Source organism: Triticum aestivum, chromosome 4D (assembly GCF_018294505.1).
Source record: "Triticum aestivum cultivar Chinese Spring chromosome 4D, IWGSC CS RefSeq v2.1, whole genome shotgun sequence".
Classification (NCBI taxonomy): domain Eukaryota; kingdom Viridiplantae; phylum Streptophyta; class Magnoliopsida; order Poales; family Poaceae; genus Triticum; species Triticum aestivum.
The window spans coordinates 448,670,375-448,695,958 of NC_057805.1; the positions used below are offsets into that span (position 1 = coordinate 448,670,375).

The 25,584-nt window shown below is 40.4% G+C and overlaps 1 pseudogene; it reads left to right on the top strand.

Moving 5' to 3' along the window:
* The first annotated feature begins 20,842 nt into the window (after positions 1-20,842).
* LOC123100269 ((E)-beta-caryophyllene synthase-like) lies at positions 20,843-25,317 on the top strand (annotated as a pseudogene).
* The last annotated feature ends 267 nt before the right edge of the window (positions 25,318-25,584 follow it).

A 25,584-nucleotide genomic window follows, 5' to 3' on the forward strand; every position in this document is an offset into this window, starting at 1 on the left:
CCGAGTGATTCGGGTATTTTTCGGAGTACCGGAGAGTTACGGGAATTCGCCGGGGAGTATATGGGCCTTATTGGGCTTTAGGGGAAAGAGAGAGAAGAGGTTGCACGCCCCCCAAGGCCTAGTCCGAATTGGACTAGGGGGAGGGGCTGCGCCCCCTCCTTCCTTCTCTTCTCTCTTCCCTTTCCTTCACTCCTACTCCTACTACTTGGAAGGGGGGGAATCCTACTCCCGGTGGGAGTAGGACTCCTCCTAGGGCGCGCCATAGAGAGGGCCGGACCTCCCCCTCCTCCACTCCTTTATATACGGGGAGGGGGGCACCCCTTGGAGACACAACAATTGATTTGATCTTTTAGCCGTGTGCGGTGCCCCCCTCCACCATAGTCCACCTCAATAATATCGTAGCGGTGCTTAGGCGAAGCCCTGCGTCGGTAGAACATCATCATCGTCACCACGCCGTCGTGCTGACGGAACTCTCCCTCAAAGCTCGGCTAGATCGGAGTTCGAGGGACGTCATCGAGCTGAACATGTACTGAACTCGGAGGTGTCGTACGTTCGGTACTTGATCGGTCGGATCGTGAAGATGTACGACTACATCAACCGCGTTGTGCTAATGCTTCCGCTTTCGGTCTACGAGGGTACGTGGACAACACTCTCCCCTCTCGTTGCTATGCATCACCATGATACTGTGTGTGCGTAGGAAATTTTTTGAAATTACTACGTTCCCCAACAGTGGCATCCGAGCCTGGTTTTATGCGTTGATGTTATATGCACGAGTAGAACACAAGTGAGTTGTGGGCGATACAAGTCGTACTGCTTACTAGCATGTCACGCTTTGGTTCGGCGGTATTGTTGGATGAAGCGGCCCGGACCGACATTACGCGTACGCTTACGCGGGACTGGTTCTACCGACGTGCTTTGCACACAGGTGGCTGGTGGGTGTCAGTTTCTCCAACTTTAGTTGAACCGAGTGTGGCTACGCCCGGTCCTTGCGAAGGTTAAAACAGCACCAACTTGATAAACTATCGTTGTGGTTTTGATGCGTAGGTAAGAACGGTTCTTGCTCAGCCCGTAGCAGCCACGTAAAACTTGTAACAACAAAGTAGAGGACGTCTAACTTGTTTTTGCAGGGCATGTTGTGATGTGATATGGTCAAGGCATGATGCTATATTTTATTGTATGAGATGATAATGTTTTGTAACCAAGTTATCGGCAACTGGCAGGAGCCATATGGTTGTCGCTTTATTGTATGCAATGCAATCGCCCTGTAATGCTTTACTTTATCACTAAGCGGTAGCGATAGTCGTAGAAGCATAAGATTGGCAAGACGACAACGATGCTACGATGGAGATCAAGGTGTCGCGCCGGTGACGATGGTGATCATGACGGTGCTTCGGAGATGGAGATCACAAGCACAAGATGATGATGGCCATATCATATCACTTATTTTGATTGCATGTGATGTTTATCTTTTATGCATCTTATCTTGCTTTGATTGACGGTAACATTATAAGATGATCTCTCACTAAATTTCAAGATAAAAGTGTTCTCCCTGAGTATCCACTGTTGCCAAAGTTCGCCGTGCCCAGACACCACATGATGATCGGCTATGATAAGCTACGTCCATCTACAACGGGTGCAAGCCAGTTTTGCAAACGCAGAATACTTAGGTTAAACTTGACGAGCCTAGCATATGCAGATATGGCCTCGGAACACTGAGACCGAAAGGTCGAGCGTGAATTATATAGTAGATGTGATCAACATAGTGATGTTCATCATTGAAAACTACTCCATTTCATGTGATGATCGGTTATGGTTTAGTTGATTTGGATCACGTGATCACTTAGATGATTAGAGGGATGTCTATCTAAGTGGGAGTTCTTAAGTAATATGATTAATTGAACTTTAATTTATCATGAACTTAGTCCTGGTAGTATTAGCATATCTATGTTGTAGATCAATAGCTCGCGTTGTTGCTTCCCTATGTTTATTTTGATATGTTCCTAGAGAAAAATTATGTTGAAAGATGTTAGTAGCAATGATGCGGATTGGATCCGTGATCTGAGGATTATCCTCATTGCTGCACAGAAGAATTATGTCCTTGACGCACCGCTAGGTGACAGACCTATTGCAGGAGCAAATGCAGACGTTATGAACGTTTGGCCAGCTCAATATGATGACTACTTGATAGTTTAGTGCACCATGCTTAACGGCTTAGAATCGGGACTTCAAAGATGTTTTGAACGGCATGGACCATATGAGATGTTCCAGGAGTTGAAGTTAATATTTCAAGCAAATACCCGAGTTGAGAGATATGAAGTCTCCAACAAGTTATATAGCTAAAAGATGGAGGAGAATAGCTCAAGCAGTGAGCATGTGCTCAGATTGTCTGGGTACTACAATCGCTTGAATCAAGTGGGAGTTAATCTTCCAGATAAAATAGTGATTGACAGAATTCTCTAGTCACCATCACCAAGTTAATAGAACTTCGTGATGAACTATAATATGCAAGGGATAACGGAAACGGTTCCCAAGCTCTTCATGATGCTGAAATCGACGGAGGTAGAAATCAAGAAAGAGCATCAAGTGTTGATGGTTAACAAGATCACTAGTTTCAAGAAAAGGGCAAAGGGATAGAAGGGGAACTTCAAGAAGAACGGCAAGCAAGTTGCTGCTCAAGAGAATAAGCCCAAGTCTGGACCTAAGCCTGAGACTGAGTGCTTCTACTGCAAAGGGACTGGTCACTGGAAGCGGAACTGCCCCAAGTATTTGGCGGATAAGAAGGATGGCAAAGTGAACAAAGGTATATTTGATATACATGTTATTGATGTGTACCTTACTAGTGTTTATAGCAACCCCTCAGTATTTGATACTAGTTCAGTTGCTAAGATTAGTAACTCGAAACAGGAGTTGCAAAATAAACAGAGACTAGTTAAGGGTGAAGTGACGATGTGTGTTGGAAGTGGTTCCAAGATTGATATGATCATCATCGCACACTCCCTATACTTTCGGGATTAGTGTTGAACCTAAATAAGTGTTATTTGGTGTTTGCGTTGAGTATGAATATGATTTGATCATGTTTATTGCAATATGGTTATTCATTTAAGTTAGAGAACAATTATTGTTCTGTTTACATGAATAAAACCTTCTATGGTCATACGCACCAACGAAAATGGTTTGTTGGATCTCGATCGTAGTGATACACCTATTCATAAGATTGAAGCCAAAAGATGCAAAGTTAATAATAATAGTGCAACTTATTTGTGGCACTGCCGTTTAGGTCATATTGGTGTAAAGCGCATGAAGAAACTCCATGCTGATGGGATTTCGGAATCACTTGATTATGAATCACTTGATGCTTGCGAACCAGCCTTATGGGCAAGATGACTAAAACTCCGTTCTCTGGAACAATGGAGCAAGCAACTGACTTATTGGAAATAATACATACTGATGTATGCGATCCGATGAGTGTTGAGGCTCGCGGTGGGTATCATTATTTTCTGACCTTCACAGATGATTTGAGCAGATATGGGTATATCTACTTGATGAAACATAAGTCTGAAACATTTGAAAAGTTCATATAATTTCAGAGTGAAGTAGAAAATCATCATAACAAGAAAATAAAGTTTCTACGATCTGATCGTGGAGGAAAATATTTGAGTTACGAGTTTGGCCTTCAATTAAAACAATGTGGAATAGTTTCACAAACTCATGCCACCTGGAACACCACAGCATAATGGTGTGTCCGAACGTCATAACCATACTTTATTGAATATAGTACAATCTATGATGTCTCTTACCGATTTACCACTATCATTTTGGGGTTATGCATTAGAGACAGCTGCATTCACGTTAAAAGGGCACCATCTAAATCCGTTGAGACGACACCATATGAACTGTGGTTTGGCAAGAAACCAAAGTTGTCGTTTCTTAAAGTTTGGGGTTGCGATGCTTATCTGAAAAAGTTTCATCCCGATAAGCTCAAACCCAAATCGGAGAAATGTGTCTTCATAGGATACCCAAAGGAGACAGTTGGGTACACCTTCTATCACAGATCCGAAGGCAAGACATTCGTTGCTAAGAATGGATCCTTTCTAGAGAAGGAGTTTCTCTCGAAAGAAGTGAGTGGGAGGAAAGTAGAACTTGATGAGGTAACTATACCTGCTCCCTTATTGGAAAGTAGTTCATCACAGAAATCTGTTCTTGTGACTACTACACCAATTAGTGAGGAAGCTAATGGTGATGATCATGTAACTTCAGATCAAGTTACTACCGAACCTTGTAGGTAAACCAGAGTGAGATCCGCACCAGAGTGGTACGGTAATCCTGTTCTGGAGGTCATGTTACTTGACCATGACGAACCTACGAACTATGAGGAAGCGATGGTGAGCCCAGATTCCGCAAAATGGCTTGAGGCCATGAAATCTGAGATGGGATCCATGTATGAGAACAAAGTGTGAACTTTGGTTGACTTGCCCGATGATCGGTAGGCCATCGAGAATAAATGGATCTTCAAGAGGAAGACGGACGCTGATAGTAGTGTTACTATCTACAAAGCTAGACTTGTCGAAAAAGGTTTTTGACAAAGTTCAAGTTGTATATGATGCAACCAGAAGGTTTTGTTAATCCTAAAGGTGCTAACAAAATATGCAAGCTCCAGCGATCCATCTATGGACTGGTGCAAGCATCTCGGAGTTGGAATATACGTTTTGATAAGTTGATCAAAGGATATAGTTTTATACACACTTGCGGTGAAGCCTGTATTTACAAGAAAGTGAGTGAGAGCACTACAGCATTTCTGATAAGTATATGTGAATGACATATTGTTGATCGGAAATAATGTAGAATTATTCTGCAAAGCATAAAGGAGTGTTTGAAAGGAGTTTTTCAAAGAAAGATATCGGTGAGGTTGCTTACATATTGAGCATCAAGATCTATAGAGATATATCAAGATGCTTGATAAGTTTTTCAATGAGTACATACCTTGACAAGTTTTTGAAGAAGTTCAAAAACGGAACACTCAAAGAAAGAGTTCTTGCCTGTGTTACAAGGTGTGAAATTGAGTGAAGACTCAAAGCCCGACCACGGCAGAAGATAGAAAGAGAATGAAAGTCATTCCCTATGCCTTGGCCATAGGTTCTATAAAGTATGCCATGCTGTGTACCAGATCTATTGTATACCCTACACTGATTTTTGCAAGGGAGTACAATAGTGATCTAGGAGTAGATCACTGGACAGCGGTCAAAATTATCCTTAGTGGAATAAGGATATGTTTCTCGATTATGGAGGTGAAAAAAAGGTTCGTCGTAAAGGGTTACGTCGATGCAAGTTTTTGACACTGATCCAGATGACTCTAAGTCTCAATCTGGATACATATTGAAAGTGGGAGCAATTAGCTAGAGTAGCTCCGTGCAGAGCATTGTTGACATAGAAATTTGCAAAATACATACGGATCTGAATGTGGCAGACCCGTTGACTAAAATTATCTCACAAGCAAAACATGATCACACCTTAGTACTCTTTGGGTGTTAATCACATAGCGATGTGAACTAGATTACTGACTCTAGTAAACCCTTTGGGTGTTGGTCACATATCGATGTGAACTATGGGTGTTAACCACATAAAGATGTGAACTATTGATGTTAAATCACATGGCGATGTGAACTAGATTATTGACTCTAGTGCAAGTGGGAGACTGAAGGAAATATGCCCTAAAGGCAATAATAAAGTTATTATTTATTTCCTTATATCATGATAAATGTTTACTATTCATGCTAGAATTGTATTAACCGGAAACATGATACATGTGTGAATACATAGACAAACAGAGTGTCACTAGTATGCCTCTACCTGACTAGCTCGTTGATCAAATATGGTTATGTTTCCTAGCCATAGACATGAGTTGTCATTTGATTAACGGGATCACATCATTAGGAGAATGATGTGATTGACTTGACCCATTCCGTTAGCTTAGCACTCGATCGTTTAGTATGTTGCTATTGCTTTCTTCATGACTTATACATGTTCCTATGACTATGAGATTATGCAACTCCCGTTTACCGAAGGAACACTTTGTGTGCTACCAAACGTCACAACGTAACTGGGTGATTATAAAGGTGCTCTACAGGTGTCTCCGAAGGTACTTGTTGGGTTGGCGTATTTCGAGATTAGGATTTGTCACTCCGATTGTCGGAGAGGTATCTCTGGGCCCACTCGGTAATGCACATCACTATAAGCCTTGCAAGCATTGTAACTAATGAGTTAGTTGCGGGATGATGTATTACGGAACGAGTAAAGAGACTTGCCAGTAACGAGATTGAACTAGGTATTGAGATACCGACGATCGAATCTCGGGCAAGTAACATACCGATGACAAAGGGAACAACGTATGTTGTTATGCGGTCTGACCGATAAAGATCTTCGTAGAATATATGGGAGCCAATATGAGCATCCAGGTTCCGCTATTGGTTATTGACCGGAGACGTGTCTCGGTCATGTCTACATAGTTCTCGAACCGTAGGGTCCGCATGCTTAAAGTTCGATGACGGTTATATTATGAGTTTATGTGTTTTGATGTACCGCAGGTAGTTCGGAGTCCCGGATGAGATCGGGGACATGACGAGGAGTCTCGAAATGGTCGAGACGTAAAGATCGATATATTGGACGACTATATTCGAACATCGGAAAGGTTCCGAGTGATTCGGGTATTTTTCGGAGTACCGGAGAGTTACGGGAATTCGCCGGGGAGTATATGGGCCTTATTGGGCTTTAGGAGAAAGAGAGAGAAGAGGCTGCGCGCCACGCAAGGCCTAGTCCGAATTGGACTAGGGGGAGGGGCTGCGCCCCCTCCTTCCTTCTCTTCTCTCTCCCCTTTCCTTGACTCCTACTCCTACTACTTGGAAGGGGGGGAATCCTACTCCCGGTGGGAGTAGGACTCCTCCTAGGGCGCGCCATAGTGAGGGCCGGCCCTCCCCCTCCTTCACTTCTTTATATACGGGGAGGGGGCACCCCTTGGAGACACAACAATTGATTTGATCTTTTAGCCGTGTGCGGTGCCCCCCTCCACCATAGTCCACCTCGATAATATCGTAGCGGTGCTTAGGCGAAGCCCTGCATCGGTAGAACATCATCATCGTCACCATGCCGTCGTGCTGACGGAACTCTCCCTCAAAGCTCGGCTGGATCGGAGTTCGAAGGACGTCACCGAGCTGAACGTGTGCTGAACTCGGAGGTGTCGTACGTTCAGTACTTGATCGGTCGGATCGTGAAGACGTGCGACTACATCAACCGCTTTGTGCTAGCGCTTCCGCTTTCGGTCTACGAGGGTACGTGGACAACACTCTCCTCTCTCGTTGCTATGCATCACCATGATACTGTGTGTGCGTATGAATTTTTTTGAAATTACTACGTTCCCAACAGGGTGGTGGAAGAAAAATGAAATGAGAACCTTACGCTCATTTTAAGTAGTAGAGATTTTGCGGTGTACTCAACAGCCGGGTTAGTTAGTCTCACATACCATTGCAGGTTGCAATGAACAAACTCACAAACTCTAGCGGGAGCTATCCGCTAAGCAAGCTAGCCACATACATGTCATTTTATCAGATGCATAAGTTGACAATAAAGAAAAATAGAAAATTATCCTATCAGTTCCCGGTTGTCGTATACTAGTAATAAAGGAGCACCATAACAGCCGGGTTAGTTAGTCTTACGTTACCAATGAAGAAACCCACTAATGCCAGCGGTAGCTAGCTGCCTAACTAGTCATATATATATGTACTTAAATCAATGACATAAAATTTAGATGTGCAATACTTAGACCACATCTAGATGTACTTTAGCAAAACTGATATATGTTATATGATCAGATGCATATGTTGTTAATAATAAAAAAATTGAGAAATAGTTTTTTTTTTACTTCCCGGCTGTCGTAGTAATAAATTGGTATTATAACAACCGTTTAGTTAGTCTCACACTACTATTGTATGCTCCAACGAAGAAACCCACTAATGCCAGCGGTAGCTAGCGGTCTAGCGAGTCATATACTTCCTTCGTTTTAAAAATAAATATCTCAACTTTAGTTAATATGAAGAGAGTATATATTATTTGATCAGAAGCATAAGCTGACAATAAAAAAATAACTGAAAATAGTTTTATTAGTTGCCGGCTGCCGTAATAATAAATTGGCATCATAACAACTTGGTTAGTTAGTCTCACATTAGTGTATATGTTGACATGTCACTGCGACAATATAAATAAGTTAACACAAATGCCGTTGGTGAGGATAATCATAATTAATTTTCTAGAGAACTCATTGCCTTCTACGATAGGAATATGAAACACGGAGTTAACTTATAGTACATTAGATGAGGGTGTATGTCATAAAAAAAAGTTCTTCATATATATATGATGCGGCATCTAGTCCTAATCTAGGATGCATGCATGTTCCATGAAACATAGGAGGGTCTAGCTAGGCTGCTATGATTTTTTTCTTTTTGTCAAAATATTGTATTAAATCAGCGAAAACTAATATGAGACAAAGGAAGTATATAAGACCACATATAGTGTACAGTGAGTGCAAGCTTTGACATCAAAACTTGTACTCTTGCAGCTTGGTCCATAGAGCACCACGCTCCACACCACACATCATATCCGGATGTCTCGTACCCAACAGTTCATCATATGGCTGATCGTGTTACTGCTCCTACATTAACCATCAAGCCAATTGTTGTAAGGCAATCTTATGAACTTATCCAAAATATTAGGTAGCCTTGTTCATAGTGCCTGGGAAAAATATCCATGTATACTGGAAAATCTATAAGACGTAAAGTAACTTTACTAGTGTCATACCAGAGTTCTTTCAATTGCTTTTCGGGCCATCCTTGGAATGCATCTTTTATGGGTGATAAATTTTCCACGAGTCTATACTGAGAAAGAGATTATTTCCATTCTATTGATTTGCATAGATCCTTAATCCGAGATCGAATCTTTTTTGTCTCTTTCCTGGAATTTTGCGTTTGCATGGTAGTTAATACACGCTCTTGAGATTGCGTATGATGTATTTGCTTTTTCTGCCCAGAATTGTTGAATGATAAAATGGCGCGTGGGGGCAAACACATACCTCTTGCAAGAATGCTTCCGCATGTTTCTTGAGTTCCATAGGTTCAGAGGTAACTTTATTGCCAAATTTTCCTTGTTTGTAGGTGTGGTTTTCATGTATTTGTTACAACACTTTGTTGTTGGAGAAGTATGTTCTTGAACCCTTGGTTTTCCTGCTGGTCCCCATGCTAATAATCCAGGTCTCAGTATGCTTTGAGTTTCTTTTGTTGCTGATGCGACTTTGTAGTAGTTCATCATGCGACGCAATAAGACAACATCTTCCAATGAAATGTCTTGGACGAGCGAAACAAACCAGAAGCAAACTCAACTGGATCTTGAGGAACAAGTCATAGATCGGCAAACCAAATTTCATAATCATAAAATGCAGAAATTGCTAACATGATTCGGACGGACTTAAGCATCGCTACGGGTGAGAAGGTCTCATCATAGTCAACTCCTTGAACTTGTCGAAAACTTTTCGCAACAAGTCGACCTTTGTAGACCGTAACATTACCGTCAGCGTCAGTCTTCTTCTTGAAGATCCATTTATTCTTGATGGCTTGCCGATCATCGGGCAAGTCAACCAAAGTCCACACTTTGTTCTCATACATGGATCCCATCTCAGATTTCATGGCCTCAAACCATTTCGCGGAATCTGGACTCATCATCGCTTCCTCATAGTTCGTAGGTTCGTCATGGTCAAGTAACATGACCTCCAGAACTGGATTACCGTACCACTCTGGTGCGGATCTTACTCTGGTTGACCTACGAGATTCAGTAGTAACTTGATCTGAAGTTACATGATCATCATCATTAGCTTCCTCGCTAATTGGTGTAGTAATCAAAGGAACTGATTTCTGTGACGAACTACTTTCCAAAAAGGGAGTAGGTACAATTACCTCACCAAGTTCTACTTTCCTCGCACTCACTTCTTTCGAGAGAAACTCCTTCTCTAGAAAGGATTCATTCTTAGCAACGAATATCTTGCCTTCGGATCTGTGATAGAAGGTGTACCCAACAGTCTTCTTTGGGTATCCTATGAAGACACATTTCTCCGATTTGGGTTCGAGCTTATTAGGTTGAACTTTTTCACATAAGTATCGCAACCCCAAACTTTAAGAAACGACAACTTTGGTTTCTTGCCAAACCACAGTTCACATGGCGTCGTTAGATGGTGCCCTATTTAACGTGAATGCATCTGTCTCTAATGCATAACCCCCAAAACGATAGTGGTAGAGACATCATAGATCGCACCATATCTAATAAAGTGCGGTTGCGACGTTCGTACACACCATTACGCTGTGGTGTTCCACGTGGCGTGAGTTGCGAAACTATTCTGCATTGTTTCAAATGAAGACCAAACTCGTAACTCAAATATTCCCCTCCATTGTTAGATTGTAGAAACTTTATTTTCTTGTTACGATGATTTTCCACTTCACTCTGAAATTCTTTCAACTTTTCAAATGTTTCAGACTTATGTTTCATCAAGTAGATATACACATATCTGCTCAAATCATCTGTGAAGGTCAGAAAATAATGATACCCGCCACGAGCCTCAACACTCATCGGACCACATACATCAGTATGTATTTTTTCCAATAAGTCAGTTGCTCGCTCCATTGTTCCGGAGAACGGAGTCTTAGTCATCTTGCCCATGAGGCATGGTTCGCAAGCATCAAGTGATTCATAATCAAGTGATTCCAAAAGTCCATCGGCATGGGGTTTCTTCATGCGCTTTACACCAATATGACCTAAACGGCAGCGCCACAAATAAGTTGCACTATCATTATTAACTTTGCATCTTTTGGCTTCAATATTATGAATATGTGTATCACTACTATCGAGATTCAATAAACCATTTATATTGAGTGTATGACCATAGAAGGTTTTTATTCATGTAAATAGAACAACAATTATTCTTTAACTTAAATGAATAACTGTATTGCAATAAACATGATCCAATCATATTCATGCTCAATGCAAACACCAAATAACATTTATTTTAGGTTCAGCACTAATCCCGAAGGTAAAGAGAGTGTGCGATGGTGATCTTATCAACCTTGGAATCACTTCCAACACACATTATCACCTCGCCCTTAACTAGCCTTTGTTTATTTTGTAACTCATGTTTTGAGTTACTACTCTTAGCAACTGAACCAGTATCAAATACCGAGGGGTTGCTATAAACACTAGTAAAGTACACATCAATAACATGTATATCCAATATACTTTTGTTCACTATGCCATCCTTCTTATCCGCCAAGTATTTAGGGCAGTTCGACTTCCAGTGACCATTTCCTTTGCAGTAGAAGCACTTAGTTTCAGGCTTGGGTCTAGCTTTGGGCTTGTTTATGGGAGTGGCAACTTTCTTGCCATTCTTCTTGAAGTTCCCTTTCTTTCTCTTGCCCTTTTACTTGAAACTAGTGGTCTTGTCAACCATCAACACTTGATGCTTTTTCTTGATTTCTACCTTCGCCGATTTCAGCATCGCTAAGAGCTTGGGAATCGTTTCCGCTATCCCTTGCATATTATAGTTCATCACGAAGTTCTAGCAACTTGGTGATGGTGACTAGAGAACTCTGTCAATCACTATCTTATCGGGAAGATTAACTCCCATTTGATTCAAGTGATTGTAGTACTCAGACATTCTGAGCACATGCTCACTCATTGAGCTATTCTCCTCCATTTTGTAGGCTAAGTACTTTGTCAGAGGTCTCATACCTCTTGACTCGGGCATGAGTCTGAAATACCAATTCCAGCTCTTGGAACATCTCATATGCTCCGTGGTGTTCAAAACGTTTTTGAAATCCCGGTTCTAAGCCGTATTGCATGGTGCACTAAACTATCAAGTAGTCATCATAACGAGCTTTGTCAAATGTTCATAACGTCTGTATCTGCTCCTGCAATAGGTCTGTCACCTCGCGGTTCATCAAAGACATAATTCTTCTATGCATCAATGAGGATAATCCTCTGATCACGGACCAATTCCGCATCATTGCTACTATCAACTTTCAACTGATTTTTCTCTAGGAACATATCAAAAATAAACGGGGAGCTATATCACGAGCTATTGATCTACAACATAGATATGCTAATACTACCAGGACTAAGTTCATGATAAATTAAAGTTCAATTAATCGTATTACTTAAGAACTCCCACTTAGATAGACATCCCTCTAGTCATTTAAATGATCACGTGATCCAAATCAACTAAACCATGTCCGATCATCACGTGAGATGGAGTAGTTTTCAATGGTGAACATCACTATGTTGATCATATCTACTATATGATTCATGCTCGACCTTTCGGTCTTCAGTGTTCCGAGGCCATATCTGCATATACTAGGCTCGTCAAGTTTAACCCGAGTATTCTGCATGTGCAAAACTGGCTTGCACCCATTGTATGTGAACGTAGAGCTTATCACACCCGATCATCACGTGGTGTCTCAGCACGAAGAACTGTCGCAACGGTGCATACTCAGGGAGAACACTTTTACCTTGAAATTTAGTGAGGGATCATCTTATAATTCTACCGTCGTACTAAGCAAGATAAGATGCATAAAGGATAAACATCACATGCAGTCAATATAAGTGATATGATATGGCCATCATCATCTTGTGCCTTTGATCTCCATCTCCAAAGCACCGTCATGATCACCATCGTCACCGGCTTGACACCTTGATCTCCATTGAAGCATCGTTGTCGTCTCGCCAACTATTGCTTCTACGACTATCGCTACCGCTTAGTGATAAAGTAAAGCAATTACATGGTGATTGCATTTCACACAATAAAGAGACAACCATATGGCTAATGCCAGTTGCCGATAACCGTTACAAAACATGATTATCTCATACAATAAAATTTAGCATCATGTCTTGACCATATCGCATCACGACATGCCCTGCAAAAACAAGTTAGACGTCCTCTACTTTGTTGTTGCAAGTTTTACGTGGCTGTTGCGGGCTGAGCAAGAACCGTTCTTACCTACGCATCAAAACCACAATGATTTTTCGTCAAGTGTGTAGTTTTAACCTTCAACAAGGACCGGGCGTAGTCACACCCGATTCAACTAAAGTTGGTGAAACTGACACCCGCCAGCCACCTGTGTGCAAAGCACGTCAGTAGAACCAGTCTCACGTAAGCGTACGTGTAATGTCGGTCCGGGCCGCTTCATCCAACAATACCGCCGAATCAAACTATGACATACTGGTAAGCAGTATGACTATTATCATCCACAACTCTTTGTGTTCTACTCGTGCATATAACATCTATGCATAAACCTGGCTCTGATACCACTGTTGGGGAACGCAGTAATTTCAAAATTTTCCTACGATCACGCAAGATCTATCTAGGTGATGCATAGCAACGAGAGGGGAGAGTGTTGTCTACGTACCCTCGTAGACGACAAGCGGAAGCGTTATGACAACGCGGTTGATATAGTCGTACGTCTTCACGATCTGACCGATCCTAGTACCAAAGGTATGTTACGTCCATTTTGCATCATGCTTTTATATCAATATTTATTGCATTATGGGTTGTTATTACACGTTATGTCACAATACTTATGCCTTTTCTCTCTTATTTTACAAGGTTTACATGAAGAGGGAGAATGCCGGCAGCTGGAATTCTGGGCTGGAAAAGGAGCAAATATTAGAGACCTATTTTGCACAACTCCAAAAGTCCTGAAACTCCACGAAAGTTATTTTTTGAATTAATAAAAAATACTGAGCAAAGAAAGTACCAGAGGGGGCCACCCACCATCCACGAGGGTCAGGGGCGCGCCCTACCCCCCTGGGCGCGCCCCCTGCCTCGTGGGCCCCCTGGCAGGCCTCCGGTGACCATCTTCTGCTATATGAAGTATTTTACCCTGGAAAAATTCATAAGCAAGCTTTCGGGAAGAAACTCCGCCGCCACGAGGCGGAACCTTGGCGGAACCAATCTAGGGCTCCGGCAGAGCTGTTCTGCCGGGGAAACTTCCCTCTGAGAGGGGGGAATCATCGCCATCGTCATCACCAACGATCCTCTCATCAGGAGGGGGTCAATCTCCATCAACATCTTCACCAGCACCATCTCCTCTCAAACCCTAGTTCATCTCTTATATCCAATCTTTGTTCCAAAGCCTCAGATCGGTACCTGTGGGTTGCTAGTAGTGTTGATTACTCCTTGTAGTTGATGCTAGTTGGTTTACTTGGTGGAAGATCATATGTTCATATCCTTTATGCATATTAATACCCCTCTGATTATGAACATGAATATGATTTGTGAGTAGTTATGTTTGTTCCTAAGGACATGGGAGAAGTCTTGCTATAAGTAGTCATGTGAATTTGGTATTCGTTTGATATTTTGATGAGATGTATGTTGTCTTTCCTCTAGTGGTGTTATGTGAACATCGACTACATGACACTTCACCATTGTTTGGGCCTAGAGGAAGGCATTGGGAAGTAATAAGTAGATGATGGGTTGCTAGAGTGACAGAAGCTTAAACCATAGTTTATGCGTTTCTTCGTAAGGGGCTAATTTGGATCCATATGTTTCATGCTATGGTTAGGTTTACCTTAATACTTCTTTTGTAGTTGCGGATGCTTGCAATAGGGGTTAATCATAAGTGGGATGCTTGTCCAAGAAAGGGCAGCACCCAAGCACCGATCCACCCACATACCAAATTATCAAAGTAACGAACGCGAATCATATGAGCGTGATGAAAACTAGCTTGATGATAATTCCCATGTGTCCTCGGGAGCACTTTTCTCTATATAAGAGTTTGTCCAGGCTTGTCCTTTGCTACAAAAAGGATTGGGCCATCTTGCTGCACCTTATTTACTTTTATCACTTGTTACCCGTTACAAATTACCTTATCACAAAACTATCTGTTACCGGTAATTTCAGTGCTTGCAGAGAATACCTTGCTGAAAACCGCTTATCATTTCCTTCTGCTCCTCATTGGGTTCGACACTCTTATCGAAAAGGCTACGATAGATCCCCTATACTTGTGGGTCATCAAGGTACGACACCTCCGCGATCTGCACACGTTCAGCTCGGTGACGTCCCACGAACTCTAGATCCAGCTGACATCGAGGGAGAGTTTCATCAGCACCACGGCGTGATGACAGTGTTGATGAAGTTACCGACGCAGGGCTTCGCCTAAGCAGTGCAACGATATGACCGAGGTGGAAATCTGTGGAGGGGGGCACCGCACACGGCTAAGACAACTGTCAACTTGTGTGTTCTAGGGGTGCCCCCTGGCCATGTATATAAAGGAGCAAGGGGAGGGGGGCGGTAGCCTCATAGGGTGCACCCCAAGGGGGGAATCCTACTCCTACTAGGAGTAGGTTCCCCCTTTCCTAGTCCAACTAGGAGGGGAAGGAAAGAGGATGAGGGGAGAAGGAAAGAGGGGGCCGCCCCCCCCCCAAGCCCTAAACCAATTTGGTTTGGGCCTAGGGGGGCGCAGCCCACACTTCCCTTGCTGCCCTCTATTTCCACTAAGGCCCATTGACCCCCTGGGGGGTTTCGGTAACTCCCCGGTACTCCGGTATTTATCCGGTGACCCCCGGAACCCTTCCGGTGTACGAATATAACCTTCCAATATATCAATCTTTATATCTCAACCATTTCGAGACTCCTCGTCATGTCCGTGATCTCATCCGGGACTCCGAACAACCTTCGGTACGTCAAAACACATAAACTCATAATACCGATCGTCATCGAACGTTAAGCGTGCGGACCATACGGGTTCGAGAACTATGTAGACATGACCGAGACACATCTCCGGTCAATAACCAATAATGGAACCTGGATGCTCATATTGGCTCCTACATATTCTACGAAGATCTTTATCGGTCAAACCGCATAACAACATACGTTGTTCCCTTTGTCATCGGTATGTTACTTGCCCGAGATTCGATCGTCGGTATCATCATACCTAGTTCAATCTCGTTACCGGCAAGTCTCTTTACTCGTTCCGTAATGCATCATCCTGCAACTAACTCATTAGTCACATTGCTTGCAAGGCTTATAGTGATGTGCATTACCGTGAGGGCCCAAAGATACCTCTCTGAAACAAGGAGTGACAAATCCTAATCTCGATCTATGCCAACCCAACAAACACCATCGGAAACACCTGTAGAGCATCTTTATAATCACCCAGTTACGTTGTGACGTTTGATAGCACACTAAGTGTTCCTCCGGTATTCGGGAGTTGCATAATCTCATAGTCATAGGAACATGTAAGATGAAGAAAGCAATAGCAATAAACTAAACGATCGTAGTGCTAAGATAACGAATGGGTCTTGTCCATCACATCATTCTCTAATGATGAGATCCCGTTCATCAAATGACAACACATGTCTATGGCTAGGAAACTTAACCATCTTTGATTAACGAGCTAGTCAAGTAGAGGCATACTAGGGACACTCTATTTGTCTATGTATTCACACATGTACTAAGTTTCCGGTTAATACAATTCTAGCATGAATAATAAACATTTATCATGATATAAGGAAATAAATAATAACTTTATTATTGCCTCTAGGGCATATTTCCTTCAGCTATGAGTAATCTATCTCTCTTTTTGATCGTATGAGTTGCCATCAATGATTGTGATTTGGGAATTGATGGTGAGTTGAATTATATGATGTATCACTGGTTTATGAATTTTGTTATGGATTGAATTTTGTTCATGTTATAATGAACTTTGGAAATCAATGATAACATATGGTGATTGTCTAGTATAGTCTCCAGAGATTACTGACATTGGGGTGCTCTATGGAAGATTAGAAAGAGAAATGTTTAAGGCGTGATGCTTTAGCGTACCTATGATGTCTCATCCAAGTTTCATCCAAATACAAAAGGGGAAACTTTGGGTGTGATGCTTTTACCGCACCTAGGTGGGGTTATATTGAGTATCTTAATGAAGCTGTCAATGTCGAGAGTTGCCACGAGTGAACCAATGAGCCCCAGGCCTTGTTTTCTTCCTTCACAACCTTATTTCAGTCACTATTACACCTTCTTAATTTGTTGTTTCTATTAGTCTAAAAATACAAAACTATTTGTCATTGAACTTGTCAATCCCGTAGTCGAACTAGTGCACCTATACAATTGACAATTGTATTAGGTGTGCTAGGGACGCAAGAGACTATTTATATCTTTATTGTAGGGTCGCCTGAGAGGGTAATACTTTCATCCTACAACCCACAAATTGATAAAGCTTAGGTAATCCACTTGAGGGAAATTTGTTAGTTATCATACAATTCTCTGTTCTTGGAGGCCCAACAATTTATAGGAATATAAGTGCATAGTAGATATCACATACTTTCCTAACTTATACATTGCATGAGGCCCCAAAATCCTAGTGCATTGGTACCCAATTTGGTTGCCTACTTTGCTTACATTGATCCTAGCTTGACACATTACCATACCTTAGATATAAGACGTGTAATGACACTCAATTTGGTTAGAAAATTACTTAACTTTACATACTTACTTACTATCATCTATTTGCATTGCCCCAAATCTGAGACATTGCAGTGATGCCCAGTTGGGTAGGGAACTTTTATCACTTCATTGCAATGCCATATACATTGTTATGTTTGTGCCTTGGATAAAATTGTAATATGATTGCATTGTGATGCTTGTTTTCTGGAAAAGAGCATTACAACATGATGATACCATTCGTGATAGGGGATTTGTTTTGATTCAATGCCTTGATAAGAGCATGTGAGCAAGAGGCTTACATGGGTTCACTGAGACGCATGCGGGGCTAGCTGAGGATAGATGGGAAGACATCCCACCAATCAACAGTGCCACTAATCCCTCTCATCACTACCGGTAGTAGTAGAACGTACTCCCCGGGAAGCCGTTGGTTCAGTGGCTCTGCGGGACATGTGCTTCTTTGATTTTGGGAGAGGCATGCGGCATCCTCTGGCGGATAGCATGATGGTTCTGCATGGAGTACTCACTAGTGCTGCTTTAGAAAGATCCATTTGCAGGATGGTGCTTTGAACAGTGCTTCATATTTGGGGTGAAAACTCTTGTTTTGGACATCCTTGGTTGGACTCCATGAACGCAAACTTGCATCGTTACCTTGTTGCATGTGTTCTCCCAATGTTAATGTTCTGACCTTAACAGATTAATCTTGGCATTCAAGATAGAAATCCTTTTCATGGTCATCTCCGGCCAGACATGACAGCCATGGCGGAGGGCATTATCCCTTTTCAAAGCATTGTTGCACAAGAAGTGGAATTAGTTACGTATTTTATCCTTATTTGTAAGAACGAACGAAATATCGCACACACTAACATACATGCACACATACTCACCTCTATAAAGGAATGCATACCATACCCCTATAAGCCCCTCTTACAAACTAAGCTGAAAAATCTTGAGATTGACAAAGTCACTATATGCATCTCGTATTTGACAGGCATGCCATACTACTGAAAGAATCTCACTAGAAATTTGTAGCAAATCCAGATAATAATGCGAGCACTCATGCAAGGTTTTATTATACTTCTCTAAAAAGCAAGGTTTTATACCATTAAAAGTTGCAACGAGCAAACCCTCTGATGCCAGCGGTAGCTAGCCGCCTCTCTAGCCATATATGTTATGTGATAAGATGCCTAAGTTGACAATAAAAATAGTTGGAAAATTATTTTATTAGTTCTTGGCTGCCATAATAATAAATTGGCATTGTAACGGCCCAAGTTTTTATTCTCATGTTACCATTGCAATTTGCAACAAACAAACTCACCGACGACAGTGGTAGCTAGCCACACAGCTAGCCATCTATATATTATATGATCTGATGCACAAGTTAGCAATAAAAAGGTTGGAGAATTTTTTTATTAGTTCCTGACTGCCGGTAGTAATAAATTGGCATCATAGCAGCCATACTGACGGCAGTGGTAGCTAGCCTCCTATCTAGTAAATTGGCCTCATAGCACCCGCACTGACGGGACGGCGGGGGTAGCTAACCTCCTATCTAGTAAATTGGCATCATAGCAGCCGGACTGACGGCAGCGGTAGCTATCCTCCTATCTAGCCATATATAAGTTGACAATAAAAAAAAGTTGGAAAATTGTTTTATTAGTTCTCGGCTGTTGTAATAATAAATTTGCATCATAATAGCCGGGTTTGGTATTCATATGTTACCATTGCCATTTTGCAATTTGCAACGAACAAACCCACTTACACCGGCGTTAAACTAGCCACCCATGTAGCCATATATATGTTATTTGGTAGGCATATATATTTTATTTGATCAGATGCATAAGTTGACAATAGAACTTTTGGAAAATGTTTTATTAGTTCCTGGTTGTCTTAGTAACAAATTGGCGTCATAACAGCTGCACTAACAGCGACCATAGCTAGCCGCCTAGCTAGCCATATATATGTTTTATATGTTACTTGATAATATGCATAAGTAGACAATAGAAGAAATTTAAAATTGTTTTATTAGTTGTCGGCCGGCGCAATAAAAAGTTGGCATCCTAACAACTGGGTTAGTTAGTCTCGCTTTAGTGTATATGTACAATGTATGTCATATGAACATTATAATAGGTTAACATGATTGTCGTTGGTGAGGATAATCACAATTAAATTTCTAGAGAACTCAATCGCACCCTTCTACGTTAGATGAGGGTGTATCCATACCTAGTCCTAATCTAGATACGTACCATGCAACTTGACATTGAATTATCTTTGGAGAAGGTTGCTAGGATGCATGCATGTTCCATGAAACATATTAGTATGTAGTTAGCTAGGCTGCTATGATTTATTTATTTTTGCCAAAAAATAATGTATGTTCTCTACACTAATCTACAAATGGACGTACTTGTGAGTCATTTCTCCGTCTATATATAAGATCACAGAGAGTGTACGGTAACTGTACTTGTTCAAGCAAAGCTTTGGCTTCAAACCTTATTACTCTTGCATCTTAGTCCAGAGAGCACCACGCTCCACACCACAAGTCATATTCCATACCTACCATTTGATCATATGACTCATGTTACCGTTACTACTAACAGCTCACACGAGGTTATTGCTGGCCTACGCAAGCCTCGACCCTACACCCCTAGCCCCTGGGGCGACTTCTTCCTCAACCACAACCCATGTACTCAATCTCAGGTAATTATCAAATTGTTTTCCTCTCTGAATAAAAAGTAGCCCCCTTAAGTTTTGTCTCTGCAACTACAAATACATCGTCGATGTTTTCCAAAGGTTTAAATAGCACTGCTATAGTGTATAGAGAGGCAACATGCTAAAGCCATGTGTGTTTTGCATTAATGAATCTTGTCGCTAATAGCAGGCTATAGCATGATTTAGCGCTAAAATTCAGCTTCGGTTTAGTGCCACACCAAAGCTATACCACGCTTTAATTTGCTATGGATAGATGCTTTGCTGCTATGCCTTTATTTTGGCCGGATGCCAAGCTTTGGTTTGTTATATATGGATATCAAGTATATGTGATATGCATGTCAATTGTTAAGTATATATGTATATTTATTTAATATCCACGTCTGATTGTATGATTATTATTTTCATTCTTTCACGATTTAAGCAAAAATGTTAAATGGGTCTTACCTTCGCTATACATTTCCATAGCTTCCGAACAGGCTGTCCTTAAATGGGATAGCCTGCTATTTAAAGCTTTGATGTTTTCAGAATATTTTGAAACACTCTTGAACCCTGGTTGTTGAAAATTTTCAACGTAATATAAGTTCCTCTATCTCGTAGTATTTGGCTATGAAGGACATGGCAAGTATCAAGAAGGAGCGAGTGAGAAAGATCATCTTGGATGCCGGATCTTCTTCTGATTTAGCTATGAAGATTGAGCTTGTTGACACGTTGGAGCGTACTGGTGTGGCTTATCACTATGGCCAGGAGATTGAAGAGTTACTTCATGGCATGCATAGTGAAGAAAATGTGTTTGGTGACAACCTATGTGTAACAGCGATGCGGTTCTACTTGCTAAGGAAGCATGGGTACAACATCTCTCCTGGTATTATTCATTACGACGACAACAATTAATTCATACACAAATCTGTACTAGTATTTGATAAATAGTGTATAAGCCAATGTATATGAAATATTTAATTGATTGTGCAGATGTATTTTTGAAGTTCAAAGATGACCAAGGAAACTTTGCAAGCAATGATGTGAACTCGTTGTTGGCATTGTACAATGCAACGTATCTTAGGATTCGTGGAGAAGAAATGCTTGATGATGCTGTGACTTTCACCAAGAATCGACTACAATCTATGGTGGAGCATCTTGAACCACGGTTGGCAGAAGAGGTCTTGTGTACATTGGAAACCCCGCATTTTAAAAGAGTCGAGAGAGTCGAAACGAGACGTTACATTGCAGTTTATGAGAAGAAGGCCACACGAGATGAGGACATACTGGAATTTGCTAAGTTTGACTTCAATATTTTGCAAACTCTATATTGCGAGGAGTTGAAAGCTCTTACGATGTAAGAATACTAACTAAAATATAAGTAGAAAATTGAACAAAATGGTTACTATTTAAATAGTATAACAAGTGCTAATATGTATTTAATTATTAACTTGCATTTGGTGGAAAGACTTAAAATCACAGGCAAATCCACAATTTGCCCGAGATAGAATCGTGGAGGTTCGTTTTTGGATACTTGGAGTTCTCTACGAGCCGCAATATTCTTATTCGTGTATAATGCTAACAAAACTAGTCTTATTTATGTCATTGCTTGATGACCTCTATGATAATTATAGCACCACAGAAGAAAGTAACATCTTCACTGCGGCCATGCAAAGGTAAGTAACCTATTATATTTCTTTTCATATAGTCTTTCCTTATATTTCACAAAGGGTAAAGAATCTACATGAAATTCCTCGAAAAGTGTAGTTAGAGAAAAGCATCCTACTTGCAATTATTCCACCAACCTTATATAACTAGCATCATGTAGATCATATATAGTTATCTTTCAGTTGATTACTAGCATTTCTGCCAAAATAATGTGTAATAATAATAACTATGGAAAAATCATATATTCTGGAAAGATGAATCCTTTATCAGTATACTTCGGCCAAATTTGTTTATATATTATTTGAATTCACATGACAAGATAGGCATCAACCGTACAATGAACACATGTAAGTTGGTATGCATTCTTCTACATACCACATTAGGTTTCTGCTTGACTCGAGTCTAATGCATGACACCTATAAATACTTCTTATATGCCGCACATGATAAGCTAGAGATGTATTTGTAAATCACATCATTTTGTAAACAACTTGTGGTATAGTCAAGTTTATTGTCCTGAGTCCATGTTTTTAGTTTTGTCAAGGGTTTTCCATGTAGCGTGCTAGTTTTGAACAATTTGTTCTTATTTTTTCAATTTTAAAAAATAATATTTAAAAATAAAACTCTTTTGCATTGCTTCGATAAAATGTAATGCATCAAAGTAACACCATATCGTGAAGCGGTTGTGTAAGATAAGAAGGTGCATAAGTAATCCATCTAATAATCATCTGAATGTTTTGGTCTAAAACTAAATTAAACTAGAGATGATGCATCTCCCGTTGGTGTAGAAATTGTTTGCTTTTATTCTTTTGGTTGTATTAGACAATAATATGACATTCATTGAAACTATAATACATATGCTTTATTATATTTGAATGTTACATGGTTTTCATATGTTTATTAAATGTTAGTAGAATGAATGGTGCCTATTAATTTAGGTATTCCACGTGTGGTGGCATGGTGAGTTGGTATAGTTGTCTGTTGAGTGGAAGAGAGGAATAGAGTTAGTGGGGACCAACTATTTATGTATAGAGGATTCACCAACTACACAATTTGCATAACTATTTTTTTTCACCGCCCACCCTCGCTCGTGACACGAGCGTGATGGCTGCGAGATAATATGGAAACACTCGTCTCTCATCGCACAATATCGAGTCACACTGCAATTAGCATGTTCAAATATGATGGTATGAATTGATTTTAGCTTAATAAAAGATTGGGTACCTTCATTATTTAGGACGGACTGATATCCAACATGTTTGTTAATTCTCTAGCTAAAGCAAAATTCAGTTAGTCCATTTGCGAGTATGCATATATGTGCACGTACACGAACCAACCCATACATGTGTGCATTAGTTGGTTCTCTATCTGCAAAGTGTGCCTTACGTATGTCTTTCTGGGTACCTTCTATTTACCGTATGCGTGTTATGTCTAGTTGGTTTGTACATGTCTCTGCGTGGCCTATTTTTTATATTTCCTACATCTGGTTCAGTATATGCACATGTTACACTTGTTTATACATGCCAATGGTAAGACTCCTTTGCACTAGACAAATCGATGTTGCACATAACTCTGTATATGCCCCGCTAAGTACCCAGGATGGACTGGTTTGTACGTGTCAATAATTTTGGATTGTATCTGATAGATGTTGTGTGTATTATTTTTTATCTTTTAACATCGGGCATTCTAATTAGAATTAATGGAGAATATAGATTTGGCATATGTGGAAGAACATGGTGCATCATTTGCCTCTTGTTTTGATAATATAATTGATATATCTCGTCCTAATTTAGATGCAACAAAATTCATGTTGATAGTGTCTAGATTTATCTACATTTCTAGTAAACTTGAATTTGGCTGAAATCCAGGTGGGATGCACATGTTGTGGAGCAATTACCAGCATACTTGAAGGCACTATACATCAACATACTTAAGACCACAAATGATATAGAGGAAGTATTGAAGTGTCAGGAAAACAAGAATGCTGAATTCGTCAAAAAATTGGTAAATGTTTCTCAAAGAACTAAATTAGCCCCAAAACTTGATGTATACAGGAAAAGTATATGTAGTAGTATATAAGTAAATATACTGGTTAAGATTTCAAATTTAGGTATTATTTGTTGATCATTCATTGATTATCTTAAGTTAGTTGAAGCAAGTAACATGACATTGAGCTTTGGGATTAAGGGATTTTGTATCCAGTAATATAGAAATGCATCTATGTGTTAGATATAAGATTCCTCAAGGACTTGTGTCATCATCGGTGTAGAATTGACAATAATTGTAGATTTCCATTGCTGTGCAACAAAGTATCCTTCGTAAGAATTATCTTGCTCCACACAAGCCAGAGAAATACTCTCATTGTTGCAAGATCTTACTTATCTAAAGGAATTCTTAGGAAATGCACCAGATTTCCACTTCCACATTAATCTATTATGAACACCTGAAAGGTAGAAAGACCAGCAAACACTCACTACCCAACCTATATCCGTATATAAATTCCTTCAAAACATATTAGGGTTCATACATGTACAAATAACATGTTGTGCAGTAGCTTTCTTGTGGTACAAAGTATATATAGTACGAAGAAGCATTAGTTTGTGGTTTTGTTTCCATATCAAACATCCTTCCAAACATTGTATTTTATCCCTCACCAACTATCTTAGTGGGCATTTGTCTATGAATATTACTATGTTTCAAAGGGAATTATTTATGCTTCTTGTGTCATTACCCATTACCAAAACTATAAAAGTAGCTTAACATCTAAAAATGCCAATGCATTTGTATATGTTATTTAACCTTTAACTTGCATGTTTCTTAGATGATCGATGTTGTCAAATGCTATCATGCGGAAGTCAATTGGCGCGATGAACACTATGTACCGACTACAGTTGAGGAGCATTTGCAACTTTCAATGGCCAGCAGTGCTTGTATGCATATAATAAGCCTTGTATTCATCTCACTTGGTGATGTGACAACAAAGGATAATCTTGAGTGGGCCTTTTCCTATCCAAAAATTTATGTATTGTTGGGCGCATTGGTAATGGCATGGTTTCGCGTGAGGTATAAACTCTCCCCATATAGAAAAAGAACTTCATATACATGCCATATGTGTTCATACATGCATGCATGATGAAACCTCATCTAACTAATGTTGATGTTTTTATCTTCTTGAAGCGCGAACAAGGATCGAACCATATGGTATCCACGGTGCAAACTTGCACAATAGAGCATGGTATCATGGTAGTAGAAGCTCAAGGTGATAATTGAGGAAGCATGGATGGACATAGTCCACGAACGCCTCCTCAAAAAAATTCAATGGTGCTTCTAGAGAAGGCAACAAATCTTGCCCGGACAATGGATTTTATGTACAAGCGTGAAGATGCATACACCCTATCATTTAGTCTCAAAAAGACCTTAACTTCACTTTATGTTAACTTCATATGAACCATTTTCCCCTTCGGAGGAAACGTTAACCTTTCCTCATAAATAAAAATACATATGCCATAGCATGCTATATTTTCCCATAAATTATTGGATAATGTGAGGTATACTATCTATTGTAATTTTTGTTTTTGTGGGAACTACATATTGTGTAGCTATTGTATAATCTTTCTCGTCCATATCTACCCATGTATGCATTCAGTTGGTATGTGTGTGTATGTATGTATATATACATACATTTATATGTGTACATTTTATCTATTCTACAAT